Genomic DNA, 16,671 nt, shown 5'->3' on the forward strand with positions numbered 1-16,671 from the left:
AATAAAATTATATCATCGTTAACCTGATTTTTAATTTTTCATCACTCTCAACGATGAGCATGGAAGCCATCATAGCCAAAATCATTTTCGTGTTTCGGTGCTTCTCGCGACCGCACTGGTGCGAATTGTTTTGCCTCGGGGAGATGCTGTTTTGGTTCCCGCGTTGATTGACCAGGGACCCGTAGTTTCCTTTATCGGAAAAAATTTAGTGCAGCGACTCAAACTTAAGCGACGTTCTGCGAACATCCCCATTGCTGGTATTGGATCACATCGCACTTGTATTTCTAACGGTGTAGTATCCGTGCAGTTGTCTTCGCGATTAAATCCATTTATTACCTTCGATGAAGAAGCGTTAGTGCCAAAATTAACTTCATACTTACCTCAGAAAAATTGTATGGACTTGCCTTCCGAATTGAGAGATCTTACTTTAGCAGATCCTGAATACACGTCAGAAAGACAAATCGATTTAATACTTGGCATTCAATTTTATTCAGTAATAACAGTCTCTTGATCGCACAATAAACTTCTCTTGGATGGATCCTTTCTGGTGTATTTTCCAATCAATCATCTGATGCTAAAACAAATTCGTACGGATTTCAGTGCTCCATTGATCGCGAGTTTCTTGACGTAATTTAACGATTTTGGCGACAAGAAGACGACTCTGGGAATGTGACGCGTCTCTCCGTTGTCGAACAGTAGTGCGAGGAACATTTTAAACAAACTAATTCTCGAGAATCTACCGGTCGGTTCGTGGTCCGGTTGCCTTTTCGAAAGTCCCCGACTGAGTTGGGAGCGTCTCGCTCAGTGGCTGTACAATCTTTCAAACGATGGAATTGCGCTTCGCAAAAAATGAACAATTAAGAACTGAATACAGTCATATATTAAAATAATAAACAAATAAATATAACTTCTTATCTTGCAAAATTCAATTTATTTTAACGGAACCGGTTTCGACTATAAATTGAATTTTGCAAGATAAGAAGTTATATTTATTTGTTTATTATTTTAATATTTAAACGAAACTTGCAGCATGGATATCAGCAGTGAATACAGTCAGTTTATGCGCGAATATTTTTCTTTGGGACATATGCAGAAAACATCTGACAATTTAACATTCCCAATTATTATTTGCCACACCATGGAGTAATACGAGAGATAAGTTCGACAACTCGTCTGCGCGTTGTTTTTAACGGGTCCCAACCAACTTCTTCCGGAATATCACTTAATGATTGTCTTCATATCGGTCCAAAACTACAGACTGAGTTGGTGGATGTTTTAATTCGGTGGAGGCGCCATCCTGTAGTTTTTGCGTGCGATATCGAAAAGATGTATAGGCAGATTAAAATCCACGATGAGGACTTGCCGTTCCAAGGCAATGCATCTGGCGCGAGAATGATAAACAAAAGCTTCAAACTTATGAACTCTCGACCGTAACATATGGGCTTTCTTGCGCCCCTTTTTTGGCAATTCGTTGCATTCATGAACTCGCGAATGAAAATTCATCTCTCTCCGGAGCAGACAATGTCGATGAGGTCCAAGAACTCATATTTCAATTAAATCGAGTGCTTATGGCGGGCGGTTTTAACGCCCGTAAGTGGACTTCAAATTATTCGGAAGCCCTTACATATATTTCTTCTGAACTTATCGAAAAAACGAACACTGTAGATATCTATGACGATCATTCTCCTCGAGCATTAGGACTTATTTGGAACAATGTTAATGATCATTTTCTGTTCAGTTTAGATAATATTCACGAATCTTCGATCAAAATTACTAAACGTTCGCTACTTTCATTCATTGCAAGGTTATTTGATCCTCTCGGTTGGTTATCTCCGCTGATCATTACTGCTAAAATTATTATGCAGGACTTGTGGACGCGAAAACTCGATTGGGACGAATCGTTGCCACATGACCTGGAACGAAACTGGTTATCATTTATTAACGAATTTCGCGGCGTTCCCATCATTCGGGTACCAAGGTGGCTCGGAATAGATAAAACGGCTACTTCTATCGAATTACACGGTTTCTCAGACGCGTCAAATTCCGCGTACGGGGCCGTTATATATTTACGCATCAGTAAACTCGGGGAAGTTAAAGTTTCGATAGTGAATTCTAAAACAAAATTGGCCCCATTAAAAAGTGTAACCATTCCGCGGTTAGAGCTGTGCGCGGCGGTTCTTCTCGTGCGGTTGATGAAGCGCGTTATAAGTGTTTTGGATCTTCAAAACATTCCAGTTCAGCTTTGGAGCGACTCAACTGTGGCGCTTTCATGGATTTGCAGTCACCGAGCAAATGGAAAGATTACGTTCGCAACAGAACCATCGAAATTCAAGAATTATCCCAAGCTCGATGGTCGTACGTTTGGAGTCAGGACAACCCGGCGGATTTAGCTCCACGAGGGGTTCACAACGAAACTCTCTGGTGGTCAGGACCATCTTGGCTTTCTTTACCGTCTTCCAAGTGGCCTTCTCATCAACCTTCCATAACCTCCGAAGCTGACCGAGAGCGACAATCCAATCAAACCATTCACACTGCTTCTCTGACCAACGGCTGGGATTTAAAAAACAAATTTTCAAATCTCAATAAACTTCTTCGAATAACAGCTTGGTGAATCTTTAGTAAGAATAAAGCTCATTTTGTTGCAGACATTCTTTCACCAGAGGAACTTAATCACGCTCTGATGTTCTGGGTTCGTGAATATCAACAATTTCATTTTGGTGATGAGCATCGAACGCTTCGAGAGGGACGAGTGATACAAAAATCCAGTTCACTGTATCGACTTGTTCCATTTCTTGATGGTGTAGGCAGCCTAAGAGTGACTGGTCGATTGCGCTTTGCTGCCCTGGATTGGGATGAAAAACACCCGATGATTTTGCCAAAAGAATCAAGATTAACGACATTAGTCATCGACAGTTACCATCGCAGCACATTGCACGGAGGGACTCAACTGACAGTATCATCCATACGGCGGCGTTTTTGGATTTTGGGAGGCCGTGTTCCTGTCAGAGCATTCATCCAACGCTGCATGATCTGTGCTAAACATCGTGTCGAACAACGCCTTCGAGACCATTCTTCCACACGGGAGTTGATTACGCTGGACCCTTTCAGCTGCAAACCTTTCGAGGTCGTGGCGGTAAGACATATAAAGCTTATTTGGTTTTGTTTGTATGTTTAGTCACCTCAGCGATTCACCTTGAAATCGCCACTGATTATTCGACAGCGGGCTTTTTAGTTGCGTATAAGCGTTTTTCCGGTCGACGGGGGCTCTGTGGGTGCCTGTACAGTGATTGTGGAACCAATCTTGTTGGGGCGGACCGAGAATTGAGATCTATGTTTTCGGCTGCATCGAAGGAGTGGCTACATATGGCGAACATTCTTAGTGGTGACGGTACACAATGGAAATTTAATTCTCTGGCTTCGCTGGAGTACGTTCGGTTAAGATGCATTTGAAAAAGATCGTTGGGAGAACTTTACTGACTTATGAAGAATTTTCTACTAACCGGTACAAATTGAAGCTGTCTTAAATTCTAGACCTCTTTGTGCGATTTCTGTAGACCCCAATAACTACAACGTATTAACTCCTGCACATTTCTTGATTGGTTCCGCGCTCAATATCGTTCCGGAACCTTCCCTTACTTATGTCTTACTCGATGGCAACTTCTGACGAGAATGGTTGAGGGATTTTGGAAGAAATGGGAAAGTTACTATCTTCAATCCATTCAAAATTCGACAAAATGGTTGAGAAACGTAATGTAAGGTTGGTGCTTGTAAAGGATGAGCGACTTCCTCCATCAAAGTGGTTAATGGCACGCGTACAAGAGCTCCACCCTACTTCCGATGGACACGTTCGTGTCGTCACAATAAAAACTCCAACTACGACTTTGGTTCGCCCATTAACAAAAATATGCGTGCTTCCTCTTTAAAGTTAAATTTCACGAATAAAGTTTTTTCTGAATTTCGTAATATAATCCGATAGATTTGTGTTTTTATTGTATTCAATTCATTTTTTTTAATGTTTATTCATTTTTATTAAAATTCCGTTCCGTCTGATACATTTGCCTTATATTCAATTATATTTTTCTTTTCTTATTTCTTTATTTCATTCTGGTACCCCCTTCTAGAATATTTTGTGAGTCCATGTGGACATTTCGCTAGAAGGTCGCGGTTAATTTCTTACAATATGTTAATTTCAATTTCAGGTTAGTTTTCTTATTGCTGTGAGCAAGGCGGGCGGAATGTTAAAAATTTCATTTTCATTTTTATTTATATAATTTTCGTTTATGCTTTTTGGTTTTTCGTCTTCGTTGTCGACCGTCTCGATCCTTAAACTTGTATTGTCACTTCACCGTGTCTTCTTGTAGAAATAAATTCATTCGTGTACCAGTTTTCGTGTGGTTTCATTGAGCTCTGACAAAAATGTCTATTGTCAAAAGTTTTTCCTTAATTTATGAACATAAGTGCAAGTGCTTTTCCGAAAGAAAAACGTAAGACAATTTAAGTTTCGTTTTTTTTATTTTTCTCAATTTCTTTATTTTTTTTTTAATAATTCGAACTGTGTGTACTAATTGTAGTTAATTTTTTGGACTCATCATCGAGCAATAACTGTAAATAAGCCTGTGACAAATCTATTTTCGAAAACTGTTTACCCCCTTCAATTTTGAAAACAAATCATCGATTTTAGGAAGTGGGTATTTATCAATAATAAAATTAAATAGGGATTAATCGTGACTTTATAATCTCCACAAATTCTGACAGTATTATTTTTTTTAAGTACAGGGACGATAGGTGCTGCTACACTGCTAAAACTTACAGGAGAAATTATTTCTTCACTTAACAGCCGATCTAACTCCTGATCAACTCTTTCTTTTAGAGCATATGGAACAGGTCTAGGTTTATGACATTTAAAAGTACAATTTTCTTTCAATTTTAAATTCACCTTAAATTTATTAAATGTACCCAATTGTTTTGAAAAAACTTTAGAATGTTTCTCCGCAATATAATCTTTAATTGTATTTCTGCATTGCAGACTTTTAATTTCTTGTAAGGCCAAACTTAATTCACTAATGAAATTACGACCCAATAATGGTAATTTCACATTATGATCTACTACACAAAATTCAATGTATTTTCTATTTTTATTATATGTAATTAAAAGTTTAATTTTTCCTATCATTCTAAGTTCAGATCCACAATAATTAACCAACCGCAAATTTGTTTCATACAAATGATAGTGACCAAAATTATTTAACCAATTTTGACATAACTGATATACCAGCTCCACTGTCCAATTCAAATTCATACTCTTTATTAAGTACAGTAATTTTAACCATTATAGGTTTGAATAATTCAACATTTGATTTAATATTATTTAATGAAATATCTAAATAATCAACTTTTCTTTTACTATTGCAAACTGCGCTCAAATGTCCTATTTTGCCACAAGAATTACAAATATAATTTTTAGCCGTCCAAAACTGACTCAACCAGTTCCGCGATTTCGACCGCCTTCTCGAAAGTTAACTTGGCGTCTTCGGCAAATAAGCGATCCATGATTTTTTTATCGCCCATGCATACAATGAATTTGTCCCGCATCGCAGTCTCAAGCAATGCCTCAAATTCACAATTAGTTGCTAATTTCTTTATTCTAACTGCCCATGACTACGTTTTCATAAACGTTTTTCTTTGCGGCGTAAAAAACATGGCGCTAGTTTCAAATCGCGTCGAGCGGTTAAGGTTTTTAAAAAGAGTTTATTTTATTTAAAATCAAATTAAATCAAAACACCTTTTAAACTTGAAACTTATTTGTTTTATTTTATTGGAAAATTAACATATGACCCGACGCGCACGGTACAGCGATTAAAAGTAGACTTAATTAATTGTAGTGGTGCATCTAATTATATAGAAGCTACTTATCTCTAACTCCTACATCTTATTTTATTGCAACCCTACAGGATTGGCGAATGTAACTCGCTCAGCAAAGATCACATTTTTTTTAGAATAAAATTTGTTTAAAACGCTTATTATATACGCATATGGACAATCTGATAATTTTTTTGGCATTAAATAACTTTCTACTAACTTGCAGGGTTCCTGGGACAAACTGTTGATGAGGATTGCTTTCTTAATTCGATCCTCGACAATACCATTTGCAATAAAAAATTGTTCCAGCCGACCTCGATGCACCGTCCATTCTATATTTTTGGGATCGAACTCATGCTGTATACCAATATTTCTCATACTACCGCGTGTTTCATCTTCTTTGTCAACCATTCTTTAATATCCTCGTCGCCACTGTAGTGTATGAATAAAAACTTCGTACATAAATTTACTATAATATATTCAATAACACTTATGACAACTCGTTAATCAGTGTCGGGGCGATCGGCATTGCGCACCGATCGACGATCGTGAGTAGAGGGGAGGGCTTTTTAAACATGTTTGCACTTTAATACACTACACATTACATTAGATTTGAAAAATGGATGTCTCCATTTTCCTATAGCCGAGAAACGGAGAGTATGAATTTCTTCGTACTCCTTTGGATTGTGTAAGTCATCAGCAGTATTTCAACGTTAGTGTAAGGACATCAAAGATTTGATTGAAAATGGAGATTGGAAAATGGTCATTTTGAATTAAAGAAGACGAAGGAGTTAATTAGAAGAGATTATTACATACCAAATTTAGACAACAAAATTAAGAAACTGATTCAAAACTGCATATTTGTAGAAAGAAAATCAGGAAAGTCTGAAGGGTTGTTGAATCCCATAGAGAAAGGTGACTTTCCATTGCACACCTGACATTGATCATTTAGGTCCATTGGCGAAAACTTCTTAAAGCCAACGCTTTCACAAAATGTATATGGATTAGGAATGTTAAGGATCTTCGCTTCAACTCCGAAAGGTCGGAACTTCCGATTGATTTTATACCTCCAACTTCGACTTCGGCTCCGATAATTTTGAATCGGAGTTATACGAAGATCGAAATGTAGCAGTGTATAAGATTCGACGTGTGTCGCACGCTAGCGGGGTTCCCCGACGCGAGCAAATGCTTTACAGGCGGGTAGAACCTTCATTTCAATGAAACTAAATTAACGAAATAAAAAACAAATTTTTTTTTTTCTAAAAAAAAGCTTTAACGTAAAGTAATTATGATTACGTTATAAACTCTTTGGCAGCACTGTGCGTCTACGTTAACGTTTGCTTGTTATTTCGTTTTCTTTTTCGATCGATTTCGGGGAATCCCGCTCGCGTGTATTGTTCAGTTGTATTTTGTTTTTTCATTTGTGTATTAGTCTAAGTTCGTCGGGCATCGAGCTTTTAAAGATTCTACATAATAACTTGTGAGTTAAGTATTATTGAAGTGATAGTTTTTTATAGACTGAATAATGAAGCCTAAAGGAGTGTTATAGAATTACTTCAATGAAGTAGACGTAAATTCGACAATGTGTAAGATTTGTAAGAAAACTTATTCAAGAAAAGGAGGTACAACTACTTCGTTAAAAGGTCATTTAAAGTCGTTGCATATTACTGAATACGAAGAATGCATTAAGCTTGAAACTGAAAGAAAGCAGCCCTCGACTGTATCCCCACATCAAGAAGCCAAAAAACAAATGACTCTCAAAGACGCTTTGATGAAAGATCAAAAATGGGCTTCTTCAAATCCTAAATCAGTGGAAATTGATAATTCGATCTCTCAGATGATTGCTCTGCAGGACCTTCCATTCAATTTTGTAGAAGGAGTCGGATTTCGACGACAGTTGCAATTCATCGTGCCGAATTATCAGTTAAGGGGAAGACAGTTTTTTACGTCATTTATTCGTGATGAGTTGTATCCTAAGCTGGCCAGTAAGGAGTCGATTTGCTGAAAACTTTTATAAAAATTTCATTTACCACTGATGTTTGGACTGAACCCATTTCCAATGTTTCCTTATTGAGTTTGACAGCGTATGGCATAACTGAAGATTTTAAGAGAATAAAACTTGTTTTGAAATACCACCCTTTTGATGGCCGACATACAGGAGATGTAATTCAGGAAAAATTTAATGAGATGCTTCAGGAATGGCAAATAACGTCTGACAAAATCCACTGTTTCATTCGTGATTGTGGGTCAAATATGATACGTGCAATGAGGCTAGCGATATCCCTGATGTCAGTTGTACCGTACATCAATTACAACTTTGTGTGAAAACTATGTTAGATTCTGATGAAGAAATCAAAAATTTGATAACGAAATGCAAAAAAATTTGTACGCATTTTAATCATTCTCAAATTGTCTACAAATGGGACAACGCAACTAAACGGCTTTAGGCGTTGTGCAGGACTGTAGTACGCGGTAAAAAACTTACATAATTTAATTTCATTGAGAATTAAATTCTATATTCTTTTACTTTTATTTACAGGTGGAATAGCAGTTTCTACATGCTGGAACGAATGATTAAAATAAAGGATTCGTTATGCCTTTCTGCTGGTAAACATAGTATCCCACAAATATCTCCAGAATGGCTGTATCTCAACAAATTAGTGTCTATTCTTCAATCATTTGATAAGGTTACTAGAAACATGAGTGATAGTAATACTAGCATTTCATCGGTAATTCCACTTATACACATTCTAAAACATACATTAAAACTGGGAGACTGTAAACAAGATACCTCTACAACATTTAAGTCAGCAATAAAATGTACCATCGAACAATTGAATTCAAGATTTGATGACCTTCCCTTCAATAACTTCTTTGTAATAGCAACATATTTAGATCCTCGTTACAAATCAAAATTTTGTAATGAAGTAACTAAAGAAAATATTGAGTCTGAATTGATGAGTTTGTTAGACAGCATGGATAACTCTGCAGGAAATCAAGCGGGAGACAATAATGCTGATGCTCACTGTCACTTCATTTGATTTAAATTAAATATAACACTATTAAGATATTTTCCTATTGTTGCGCACCTACGTACGAGTGTGTGTGTAATACCTAATTAATATTTTAAGTATTGATTAAAGAGACTGATTGCTGTATTATGTTTCTATCATTTTAATAGGGTTACTCTTAACAGTTAACTATCACATCTCTCTTGTACCCCGCTTCCGACTCCTGCTCCAACTCCGGCTCCGAATCCAGCTCCGATTCCGACTCCGATAAATCAAATCTAAAAACTTCGATTGCAACTCCGGTTCCGGTAAACTCACCTCCGTAACATCCCTAATATGGATTTATCCTACGAAGACTACCAATACAAAAGAAGTATCAGATAAGCTTCAATTACAGCAAGCAACTTTTGGAAATACTGCGACCATAGTTTCCGATCAAGGCATTGCCTTTACGTCAAAAGAATTTGAAGACAACAGGAATTCCGTGTGGAAATGAGTAATTGGAGCGGATTAACCGGATAATTGTTCTAATGATATTAAAGATAGCAAGACACACCAGAGAGTTGGTATAAACACGTATGGAAAGTTCAAGAAGTCATCAATAGCACGTACCAACGACGTGTTAATACCAGAAATTTCCAACTAATGTTTTGCATAACCATGAAAGGATGTGAAGAATTAAACAAATAAGAATTAGAAAAGCCCATAATTCAAGAAGAGTACATCCAAGAATTCAGTTAAGAACGCGAGACGATGAGAAAACACTGGTTAATGGTAAAGGATGAAATATCAGTGTAGTACAAAAAATCGCCAATGTAAAATGAGAAGAAATTAATGAACAGGTAAAAAATATGTTAGCGCAAAATATTGTAGAAGAAAGTTCAAGTTCATGGCCAGTTCCAGCAGCAATTGTATCTAAAAAATTACATGTACGTGGCAAAAGAAAATATCGAATAGTAATCGACTGCCGAAGGCTTAATTCCTATACCAAATATAAATAACATTTTGAGCAAGCTTGGCATAGCAATAGTATATTAAACGTACTTTCGTTTAAGTGTAAGACACGCTTGAAAATCAAGAATTCAAGTTGAAAAACGAGTGGCGAAGCCACTTAAACGTAAGACACTTTAAGTTTTACGAAACGTGTTTTCTATGCTATTTTTTGTATTTATTTAAAAAATAAATTTATGGAATCCATTTCAATAGTCGTGGACAAACTATTTTGGGAGGTGTACATGAAACATTTTTTTCAGGTGAGTACATTTTGTGTTTTGACCAACGTTCCAGTGTGCGAGGAACAATATTTGGAGAGGATTAACACTAGAGTGCTGCCACGTATATTTAGATGATGTGATCGTAATTGACTCAGCGTCATTGAAGGAACACGGGCAAAAATTGCATAGTGTTTAACTGTTTAAGAGAGGCGAACATGAAAATAAGTTTGGGAAAATGCGAAGTTGCAAGAGTACTTCGAAACGGCTAGTTAAACTACAAATAGAAACGCGGTACTGTAAATTTTATAGGAGGAATCGTCAAGTTCAAATTGGCACTAATAATCTGACTAATAAATTCAAAATGGCATTAAACAAAACCAATTTGGAAGGTGTCATAATCAAATTAGCCTTAATCAAAATCAAGGTGTCGAATACACTCCTTGCTTACATTCAGCTGAAACTTATTTAGTAATGTTTCTTGCAACTCCTTTACGTTGTGATTTTAGCATCTCTTCCACTCTAAATTCAAAGAAGCGGTGGTGTTCATCTGTAATTTTTATTTTACGTTTCCCTCCTCTTGGTTTTTCTTCTTGATTTTTTACCCATCTGAATGCTGTTCTTTTTGCAACACCAAGAATTTCAGTTAAATTGCGCCAGATGCCATTCGTATTGTAAACGGCGCAAATTTGGCGTTTTCGTTTGCTGCTTCCTTTTTATTAATATAACGCAATTTGTAGACGGTTTGTTAATAGTGACATTTTGTAATTGATTAATATCATTTTGATTTTGATTAATGCCAATTTGATTATGACAGTCGCCAAATTGATTTTGTTTAATACCATTTTTGTTATAGTTTGTTTTTAAACTATAAACTATAGGAGGAGTGAATCCTAAAGTCAGATTTACACTAGGAAATATCACCAGAAAATATCACTAGATATTTTAGCGGTAAATTTACATTAATAATTATCATTATTTATTTTATTACTTATTAGTGTATTTATTTTCGTTTGTTATCGTCAACACTAAACATACAAATTAACATTGAAGTTATGAGTGTATTTATTTTAAAATATAATCTTACAAAAACTGAAAACTGAAACTGTCGAATGATCAATAACCTAACCGTCAAATTCAAAATCAAAATTGCCTGTGTGTAAACCTTCCTCGCATTCAATCACGTGAGGTCAATCTGGTGAGAAATTTAAAATGCTCCTCCTAGTTTAAAAACAGACTATAGATATAGAGAATTTAATTTGATTTGTTTTGCGTTCTTAGCGGTCTCATAAGTAACACTAGGGAAGTGCCTATACGACGATTTTCCTGAAACATGGCATACAAGTAGCAAATATGCAGAATGGCAGGTGCATATTTTTAAAAATTGTACACCCTTATTAAAAAGTGCGAAAAATTTAAAAAACAAGTATGAAATGAGAATAATTCTAAGGCGGATTTGTAGAAAAACGGTTAATATCAAAAAGTACCCTTGTTTACCTCACTTGAGTTAAAGTTAAAGAGTTAAAATCGATAACAAAAGAACCTTTGTAATTCTGTACTATGTATATAACCAATATTACTTACATACCTAACTGATATTATTTCATCAGTTTCCGCCCCGTGTTCGAATCTTCTTACTACAAATCTAAATGACTTCTCATTTTTTGTTTTGAAAATAACACTTCCTTTCATAATCGTTGCAGAAAGGAGTTTACACCAAACATAAAAACGAATACAAAGACAATTAATTTGTTGATAATAATTGAGGCGTGTAGTAGCAAAACTCGCCTTATCCAGTTGAAGTAAATTTGAGAAAATCAAAATTTTAAGTTTTGAGCAATAAATTTTAGGAAAACAAACATAAAACCCAAATAAATATAGCTATTACGTTATGAAATGTTATCAACAATAGGTTCTCTATAATTGGTTTTTATCCAGTTTGAAAAAGAAACAGTAATTTTATTTGAATAAGGCAAGTTTTGCTGTGTTATGAATGAATAGCAAGTTTTGTTATACCACAATATTCAATCAACAGACGGTTTTCTTAAAAAAATTTATTTATTATTTATTTTTTTGAACAATTTTGAATAATGAACACTAAATTGAAAATAATAATAATCAAATATTTTAAATTCTTAACAGGTTATCAACCTCTTGTGGTCTCCGTTCACAAAAACATGCTATGTCTTCTTCTTCTTCTTCTTGTTCTTTTAAAGATGGTCTATCTAAATCAACTACTAAAGGTATAAAAAAACTCAAGTTTTGTCTTTCCATCCACCTATCACCAAAATGTTTTCTTAAAAGCTCCCTGACGTTACCGACCTTTTTTTGATCCAAATCAACTCCCATTTCAATTTGATTTGGTGAGAAATAACTGAATGTTTTCCCTCTTTTTAATAATGACTTTGCAGTCCCAGTGTCAGAATTGTAATAAACCTCTCCACTAACAAGAATTAAATTTCTTTGACTTCTCGATAAAATAAATCTTTTTGCTTGCGAAAACTTAAAGTGCCACGCTTGAACAGGTTTCAAAAATTCTTTAACGCTCAACTTCCAATCTTTTACTTCACAATCCTTGCCCAGCTGCACAACAGTTCCATGCTCCTCAAAAATATTTCTATAAATTTTAGGATCTATAATAGTTGATTCTTTCTTTAAAATTTTTTGAATGCGACCGAATATCCTATCAGATGGGAGATATGAATGTCCAGGCACTGGAAAGATCAATTCTATTGTTTTAACATTCGGAGGTGCTACATTTGCCAAAAAATAAGAACACATTCCTATCATTGTAGAATTCCGATTTTGTCCTCCACAACCATCAGCGCATAGACGTATATTTGAATATGGTGAAAGATCGACTTGTGATAGGCAATGAAACACAGCTGATGATATCTCATTGGAACTTTTTTTATATTCATGCTCCATCCACGTATAAATAAATACGTTTTCTGGGTTCATGCGACTTTTTGAAGAACCTCTTACAATGGTAAAATTATAGATGTATAGCTGCCGGCTGAAGTAGGCAATTTGATCTGGTATTTTTGGTATAACCAAATTTTTTTGGCAATCAAATGAAAATGTAATTAATTCATTTTTCTTTTCTTGTAGTTTTTTGAAAAACGCCGTTGCTTTTAATTTATGAACTCTTTTTTCTATAATTAATTTGTTTTTTTCATTAGGACGCATTTCCTGTTTTATTCTCTCCGACAGTTCGATGAATTTGGAACATGCATCAGTTACCGGAGTTCCAAAGCCAATATTGTAATCATTAGTAAAAATTTTTTGAAAAAATGTTCTTTTTACATGATGTTCAGAATTAACATTGCTGTTATAAGTGCGCCAAAGTTTTGAGATGCTTAATCCGCTAGGCAAATATTGTCTACTATCTGTTTTTGATCTACAATAGTGGCTTTCTACACATTTTAAATTTTCAATAAATCTTTTTACCGCAATTCGTTTCTCAACAAATTTTGTACTAATCCGGTCGCCCCCTCGGTTTTCTTTTGGCATTAGTCCTGTGTTTAAATGGTTTCTGCAAATTCTTTGTACACGATCTTTGGAAACGTGAAGAATCTGAAGAAACGTTTGTTGGCACACTTGAATTTTATATTTTTCATAGCGACATTTTTTCACAAAGTATTTTATTGCCACACTTTTTCGACTGCTTCCTTCTTTTAAATTTCGGTTTTGTCTTTTTGGTTTGTCGTGGCTACAGTATTTTAAAATAAATGCATCCTGCTCAACTTTATTTTTATGCAAATAAAAATTCCGATGAAAATTGTAAATATCCAATCCTGTTAATTTTTTGCAGTGGAAGGTTTTGCCATTGTGCTTGCATATTGGAAAACATGGCAGATTAGGAGAGGAATATCTGAAGGAAATAAAGTTAAATTATTCTGCTGTGTATCATAGAATTTAATTTACTATTCGAAAAAATTAACTTCCCTTGTTAACATGTCGCCGAAAAATTATGAAACGGACAGATCGAGTACTTTTTGTACAAGCTTAGTAAATTCTTAAGAAAAAAGAGCTTACCTTTCACGCTTACTGATTTCTCTTTTCCATTTTGATTTATCGGTTATTTTTTTTCTTCCTTTCCCTTTTTTTGAGGGTAAAATAACATCTTGACTCATATTAGACATAATTTGTATGTACACAACACCAAAAACACGCTTAATAACTTACTAATAAAACAAACTATTAAAAAATTTAAATTTAAAATGGCCGCGTATCAGAACCCTAGCTCACGTGATCGTGAATCGTTATTGCTATTGGACGCTTGGATAAGGCAACTTTTGCCGCGATACTCGCTATAAATATAGCGAGTTTTGCTATGACAAGAAAATTTCAAAATGATTTTAAAAGGGTATATAGCATGTTTTTTAAAAAAATTATGATTGAACGTGTTGAAATTTATAAAAATAATGTATTCCAATATCTAACCAAAATTTTGTAAAAAATGGATAAGACGAGTTTTGCTACTACACGCCTCAATTATTGTAAATTTTTTAATATGATAGATTTTATTATACAGGGTGTATCTGAATGACTGCAACAAACTTCAAGGGGTAATTCTTTAGTAAATTTTAAAGGTACTTTGATATATGAACCATGGGCGACTTCGGCTCCCCTAAGGAGCTACACCCCTTCAAAAATGGCGGAAAATTTTGGTTTAATTTCTTTTTTTCAAAAACCATAAACGCTAGGAAAATGAAATTTGGAGAATATGTTTAACTCATAATAGGGCACGTTTTGACCCTATTTGTACTTTCAATCTACCCTTCTAAACTACTAAACGTAACCACCCCCGTTCAATTTATGCCTAGATTTTTTTTATGAAGATGATAAATACATTGGAAAAATTTCAGTTAGATAGATAAAACTATTCTAAAACTTTTTTGTCTCTCTGATATTCTTCTAAAAATTAATAATTTCTGAGAAAAAAAAATAATTAAGCAAACACTAACTGTTAAGCTGTAGGGTTGTTAATCGAAAGTTGGAATGAATTTTTAATGAAAAAATCTAAGTAGGCTTTGCAATCTTTGTCAGAAATATTTTTGACGTTTAAATATCAGTGGTTTTCTTACTTTATTATTGTTTTATTTAAAATTTTGAGACGTCGAGTGAACGAGCGTAAATGCGATAGAACTTTATTCAAAAATTAATTTGAAAAACAATAATAATAGTGGGAAAAACTGACATTTAAACGTCAAAAATATTTCTGACAAAGATTGCAAAGCCTACTTAGATTTTTTCATTAAAAATTCATTCCAACTTTCGATTAACAACCCCGTTGTATAACGGGCAGTGTTTGCTTTACTATTTTTTTTCTCAAAAATTAGTCGTTTTTGGAAATATTTCAGAGAGACAAAAAAGGTTTACTTTCATCTATCTATGTAAAATTTTTCTAATGTATTTATCATCTGCATAAAAAAAAATTTCGCAAAAATGCAAGGGGGTGGTTACGTTTAGTAGTTTAGAAGGGTAGGTTGAAAGTACAAATAGGGTCAAAACATGCCCTGTTATGAGTTAAACATATTCCCCAAATTTCATTTTCCTAGCGTTTATGGTTTTTGAGAAAAAAAAATTAAACCAAAATTTTCCGCCATTTTTGAAGGGGTGTAGCTCCTTGGGGGAGCCGAAGTCGCCCATGGTTCATATATCAAAGTACCCTTAAAATTCACTAAAGAATCACTCCTTGAAGTTTGTTGCAGTCATTCAGATACACCCTGTATATAAATTTTTATATGATACTCATTTTTATTATTATTCATGAACATAAAAAGCTAAAAACAACAAGCTATTATTTTAATTAATTTTAGAATTTTTTTATTTACTATTTTCTGGTAATATATTTATTTGTTTTATTTTAAAGTTTACCGTTTTGTTGTCGTAAAATATCACAAATTACTCGGGAATGATTGGGAAATGAAAAAGAAAATTTTTGAATAAACTAAATTTATATTGATGTGACGCTGTCCTATAAGCAATTTCTTTATTTGTTTATATGTTCTGAGTAACATTCAATAAGATGTTGAACAAAATTTGAGGTATTGGTTATAATCATATAAGGATTATAACTATTATAACTATTGGGATGTACACATTTACATATACAAAGTAAATTGTATTATTACCAAAATTCTGGTAATTATTTTGCTTACATTTTATCAATTAAGTCTTCTTCAAGTAATCGTAGATAAGTATTATTGATTGAATAAAACGAATCATTAATATAACGTTTTCTCATGACGACTCCAATTATATCTTATTACTACTTTTTCATTCCGTGGTATTTTACTTTTATAATAAAAGTTTCTTTCAACGAAACCCGTAATTTACAAAATAAAAACAAACGAAAACCGCTACTTATAAACTATGGAAAAACTTCATAAGAGTAATTACTGCATTTTAAACGACCGAATATAAGAATCTTTGCTGTGATTCAATTCCATACATTTCAAACCAAATAATCTAGTTAACTAAACAGTTTTAATACGAACCGAATCGGAAAAAATTTATTATATTTTTAGCCTTAAAATGTTTAAAGTGGTAATTTTTGCCTGTAAATTAATCGGCGTCTGGAT

This window comes from Onthophagus taurus, chromosome 7 (genome assembly GCF_036711975.1).
Source record: "Onthophagus taurus isolate NC chromosome 7, IU_Otau_3.0, whole genome shotgun sequence".
In the NCBI taxonomy this organism is placed as follows: Eukaryota; Metazoa; Arthropoda; class Insecta; order Coleoptera; family Scarabaeidae; genus Onthophagus; species Onthophagus taurus.